Here is a 6,117-nt window from a genome sequence, read left to right as displayed (position 1 = left end):
CATTTTTTTATATTCTGTGTCTAACAATACAGATGTTCCTTAATTTATGATGCAATTACATCCAGATAAACCCATCATAACTTGAAAATATTGTAAGTCAAAAATACATTTAATACACCTAACCTAGTGAACACCATGACTTAGTCTAAGCTAGCTTTAAGGTGTTTGGAATATTTACTTTAGCCAAATCATCTAACCCAAAGCCTATTTTATAATAAAGTATTGAATATGTACTTTATTGAATACTATACTGAAAGTGAATAACAGAAATGTTGTATAGGTACTTGAAGTACGGTTTCTCCTGAAGGCGTTGTTGCTTTTATACCATTGTAAAGCCAAGCAATTGTAAATCAAACCATTGTAAATTGGGGACTGCTGAGGTTTGGATATTTTCCCCCTCCAAAGCTCATGTTGAAATCTGACCCCAAATGTTGGAGGTGGGTCCTAATGGGAGATGTTTTTTTTTCATGGAGTCAGATGCCTCATGTTCGTGCCACTCTCGCAGTAATGAGTGAGTTCTCATCCTCTTAATTATCCCAAGAGCTGGTGGTTTAAAATAGTCTAGCACCTCCCTCTTTCTTACTTCTGTTCTTGCCAAGTGACCTCCACACTTCAGTGCCCCTTTGCCTGCCACTAAGAGTGGAAGCACCCTGAGGATCTCACCAGAAGCCAACCAGATTCCATCACCCTGCTTCTTGAGCAGTCTACTGAGCCATGAGCCAAATAAACCTCTTTTTATTTATAAGTTACCCAGCCTCAGATATTCCTTGATAGCAACACAAATGGAGTAAGAAAGAAACCATCTGTACTATAAGCTCTATCCAGGTCGCCAGTACTATGCTGAAATTTATCCATCATTTCTTGGCATTAAGTATTACTGTCAAGAAGAAGAAGTTCAGACGACTCGTTCCTCATGTATGTGGCTCACTTTTTCTGCTAGGGTATCAGAAATATAATTTTTTATCTCTACCAATTGGTAATTTTATTAGGACATGCCCCAGTGTTGATCAATCAGAATTTTATTTTCTAACTATGAATTTACATCTTTCTTTCTTTCGGGAAATTTTCCTATATTATGCCTTTAAATATGTTTTGTTCTGCACATTGAATTTACTAATAAGGACACCATTTATCTTTATATTTTCTACTGTCTACATTTATTCTCTCCTATTTGCTTAATCTTTTCATCTTTTTTCTGTGCATTCTTTTGTGATGATCCCAGATCTCTGTTCTATGACAAAAAACAAAAATCAATTTTCAGCCATTTTATATGTTTATCTCTTGCTCTTTGTAATTTATTATTTGTCCTATGGTGTCTGCTCTAATAGTTGAAAAATGTATTATCATCTTCTATTCTGACTTTCTGTTTCTCATCATGCCCCCGCCCCAACCCCTCCGCTTTTCACATTGGCGTTGGATGAGTCTCTCCCAGAACCACCTCTGATCATGATCAGGATCATCACTCACATTTTTACCCACTGGCTCAAAAAGACTTTGAGGATACTCTGACTCTTCCACTATCTCTCTGAGACCTTAGAAAGTTGACGCCATCAGAGTTCTAGTATCCTCATGTTTGTTTTTAATGATTTCAAAGGAGCAACTTTCATAACAATGATGATGGCTTTCCCCCTAGGGAAGGAGCAGCCAGCCATTGCCCCCATTGAACATGTGCTCAGTGGCTGGAAGGCAAGAACTCCCCTGGAGCAGGAAATTTTTACCCTCCTCCATAAGAACAAGCAGCCAGTGACAGACCCTTTACTGACTCCCATGGAAAAGGCCTGTCTCCAAGCCATGAACCTGGAAGAGGCAAAGATGCACCGAGCAGAGCTTCAGAGGGCCCGGGCTCGGTAGTCCTACTATGAGGCCAAGGCTCAAAGAGAGAAGAAAATCAAAAATAAAAAGTATCACAAAGTTGTAAAGAAAGGAAAGGCCAAGAAAGCCTTAAAAGACTTTGAGCAGCTGCAGAAGGTTAATCCGACTGCAGCATTGGAAGAACTGGAAAAAATTGAAAATGCCAGAATGATAGAATGAGCCTTAAGCACCAATCCAGTGGGAAATGGGCCAAGTCAAAGGCAATTATGGTCAAATATGACCTGGAGGCTCGCCAAGCTATGCAGGAACAGTTGACCAAGAACAAAGAACTGACAGAGAAACTCCAGGTAGCCTTTGAGAGTGAAGAAGAGGAGGGAGGCACAAAAGTAGAAGAACTCTTTGTTCCTGAGGTAGTGAATGAAGTGCAGAAGAATGTGGATGGACTGAATCCCTGGATGCTCAGGAGCTACACCAGTGACACCAAAGAGGTTGCAACCCAGGAGAACCCTGAGCAACTGCCAGAGCCTGCAGCCCATGAGGTCTCTGGAAGTGAGAGAGAAGAAAGACCAGCAGCAGAGGAAGCAATTTTGTTGAGAGGATTTGAGGAAAGGAGATCCCTTAGAAAAAGTTCTGAGCTCAACCAAGATGCTGAGCCAGCAGGCAGTCAAAAAACAAAAGATTCTAGCAGCCAGGAGGTGCTGTCTGAATTGAGGGCACTAACTCAGAAACTGAAGAAAAACCATCAGTCCAGGAAGCAAAAAAGCAAGTTCAGAGGGGACAGTTCCCCAGGTCCAGAGAGATGAAGCTGCCCCAGAAGAAGAGGAGTCCCTGTTGCCAGAGAGGCCAGAGAGAGTACAGACTCTGGAAGAGCTGGGAAAAGAAGATTGTTTTCAAAATAAGGGGCTTCCCAGACCTGTGTTAGAAGGGCAGCAGTCAGAGAGGACCCCAAATAATTGGCCTGATGCCCCTAAGGAGAAGAAGAAGGAGCAAATGATCGACCTACAGAACCTCCTCACCACACAGTCTCCTTCCATGAGGTCTTTGGCAGTTCCCACAACAATAGAGGAGCTGGAAGATGAAGAGGAGAGAGACCAAAGGCAGATGATAAAGGAAGCTTTTGCTGGGGATGATGTCATCAGAGATTTCTTGAAAGAGAAGGAAGCCGTAGAGGCGAGTAAGCCAAAAGACATGGACCTGATACTACCTGGCTGGGGTGAGTGGGGTGGTGTGGGCCTAAAGCCCAGTGCCAAGAAAAGACGCCAGTTTCTCATTAAAGCCCCAGAGGGTCCTCCAAGAAAAGATAAGAATTTGCTAAATGTGATTATCAATGAGAAGCGCAACAACCATGCAGCGGCTCATCAGGTACGAGTGCTTCCATATCCATTTATCCACCATCAGCAATTTGAAAGGATCATCCAGACTCCCATAGGATCCACGTGGAACACTCAGAGGGCTTTTCAGAAGCTGACTACTCTCAAGGTCATTACCAAGCCCGGCCATATCATTAAGCCCATAAAAGCAGAGGATGTGGGCTACCAGTCTTCCTCAAGATCAGACCTGTCTGTCATACAGAGGAATCCAAAACAAATCACCACAAATCACAAAAAACAGCTGAAGGAAAACTCTGTAGATTGAGTAGCTGGAGGAGTGACAGCCTGGAGCCTTGAATCCACTTCCTTTGGTCCAGTTTTACTCTGCTACAGGGTGGATTCCAAAACTGGTTCAGCACATTGCATGTAGTTCAGCCACATTTAAAAAAAAAAAAAGAAAATGGATGACCGTTAGTTAACTAGTACTTTAGAATTTATCAGACATTTTTAGAACAGAAAAATTTGGTACATTTAAATTCTAAACAATACAGTGGATGACCCTTTTGAATATACCTAATGATTTCCTTAAAAAAGAAATTTTAAACAAACTTGTTTGGTCATCTTCACAAAGCATACAGGCCAGAGGTGAGACTGACTGATGCTTTATAGGTGTGTGTAGGTAGGACAGTAGAGGCCAACGTGCTGCCAGCAGTCCTTTCCATACTAGGTACTGGTGAAAATTGTTTTTGTTTAGTGCTGTCAGCACATTTGTGTGGGTCTCATTATCCCTTAACAACACTGAATTACAGCCTGGAAGTCAGCTTTAAGTCATTCAAGAGAACTTGAGGTTGTTTTTCTGACAGTGATTATGTGATATACAGATACATCCACAGAGTGTCTTACCAGCATAATGCATTGTAAGAGCAAAGTGGCATTTTGAAAGAGGACTGGGCAAGGAGTTAGCATATCTGGGCCTACCTTCAGCTTCATCATTCACAAGCTTCTGACCTTTTGATACTAAAGCGGCTCCTTTACCTTTCTGAGTCTGATGTTTCATCTGTAATCTGGAGTTGTTAATTCCAGTCCCTACTACCTTTTAGAGTTGGAATCAGATGGAAAGTTGGTGAAACTACTTTGAAAATTGAGTTACTTTAATTAAAGGTAGCATTACATAGTAAATGTCTTCTATAATCCTATGTTTATTAATGCATTACAACTGAATGTAGATTCTTAATTACTAGGCCAGTAGCTAGGAATTGGTATAAATTTAATGCAACTTCTATCCTGAAAAACTAGCATGGAAAAGTGAATACATATGTGGGCAGACATGGCTATAAAGACCTAAAACTTTTGCATTTTCTGCCTATATAATCAATCCTTTCTAGTACAGCGAATTGACCCCCTCCATAGCCTGATTCATCTTTGCGCTAAGGGGCAAATGAAAGGGTATATTATTCCTTTGCAGTCTCTTCTCAGTCATTCACCAATCTGGCCAGCTTATCTACTCCCAATTAGGTTGTTGATCTATCTGCAGGCCATCTGTCATCAGATCAAAAAGTAGCAAAACAGAAGGTCAGTCACAGGATGTTCTGATGCACCATTGTAACTTTGTGTTAGAGATGATCCCATTTAGAAAAAGACTGGTAGAAATTGGAGTGAAAGGAACCCTATAGATTTTCTAGCCCAGTTCTCTCTTATTTTCAGCTTTACAGACAAGAATAATTTAGATCTAAATAATTTGGCAGACTCCTTCAGTGTCACAAAGCTGTTTAATGAAAGAATCAAAAGTATAACCTGGATATTCTGACTCCTGGCCCAGTGCTTTTTCTGACTTTGTAGCCACATTATGAAGTAGGATTCATACTCAGCCTACTTATCTACACAGAGAAAATATGGGACCATAGATAAATAAATTGAAACGCCCAGAGCAAAAGGAGAGGATGTAGTAAAGAAAAAGTTTTCCGGAATTCCATAAGATATATTTTAAGCTTACATCTTCTAAATGATTTTCATATATCACAGATAAATCGTTGGAAGATATAATTTGCATATATGTTCTTTATCAATGTTCCTAATGTATCACATGTATTCTGTTTTTTCTGAATGACAGCATGAAAAGTGTCAAAGTGGTATGTCTGCTAGTATCTGCCTGCAGAACTTCAGGATGACTTAATTTCTCTCAAATATCATTTTTGAGTGGTCCAAGCCTGCTGTGTTTTGAACCCACAGCAGTGGAGATTTGTATTCTTATTTACAGTTGTGTACTATAAAGGATGTGTTACATAGGCTTTGTGTAATAATTATTTGTAAATATGATTTAGATTTGTATTTAGACATGATTTACATCTAAGAGATACAAAGTCTGTGTCTAAATTTGATTTAAATAAGTGATTTTTCATTCCCTTGGATTCTTTCCAGCATGGTGCCTTTTGTATGCCTCACATGGTCATCTTGTTCTCCCACTAATATTCCCAAGCTCCATATGCCAATAAAAGAAGAAAGAAAAATAAAAAATAAAAAAAAAACAATGATGATGATGATAATGACCATGACGATAGATGATACATACTGAGCCTTGCTATCTGCTAAGAACTGTTTCAGCTAATTTTTAATAATTGCCTCATTTAATCTGTGTAACAGCTTCATAAAGACGGTGCTTCTACTATTCTTATCCTCATTTTGTCAATGAGGCACAATGAGAAAATGAAGGCATGGAGTAATTAAGGAAATCACCCTGAATCAGACAGCAATTTAAAAGCAGTTGCTTCACTGCAAATGTTTTCCAATAATTTTTTGAATTGGTGTGTCTTTAGGATTACAAAAAAAAAAAAAAAAGTCATCTGCCTAACAGAAAGATGCTCCCCAACCTACTACTGTGTTTTGAATTATTTTAATAGCATAAAAACACCATTCACTGTACAGTCCTGATTCAAGCCGACGCCCACCTGACTGTCATAGTCTCTAACTGGTCTCCTGTGTCCAGCCACACTACCTA

General features: G+C 39.8%; 1 pseudogene across 1 annotated transcript; it reads left to right on the top strand.

Moving 5' to 3' along the window:
• Positions 1 to 1,615: 1,615 nt before the first annotated feature.
• On the top strand, positions 1,616 to 5,636 carry LOC116547143 (annotated as a pseudogene). The gene has a single exon (XR_004266952.1). The product of XR_004266952.1 is annotated as a U3 small nucleolar RNA-associated protein 14 homolog C-like (transcript).
• The last annotated feature ends 481 nt before the right edge of the window (positions 5,637 to 6,117 follow it).

Source organism: Sapajus apella, unplaced genomic scaffold, assembly GCF_009761245.1.
Source record: "Sapajus apella isolate SASKATOON/1434 unplaced genomic scaffold, GSC_monkey_1.0 scaffold2201, whole genome shotgun sequence".
In the NCBI taxonomy this organism is placed as follows: Eukaryota; Metazoa; Chordata; class Mammalia; order Primates; family Cebidae; genus Sapajus; species Sapajus apella.
This window is presented reverse-complemented; position numbering and strand designations above follow the sequence as displayed.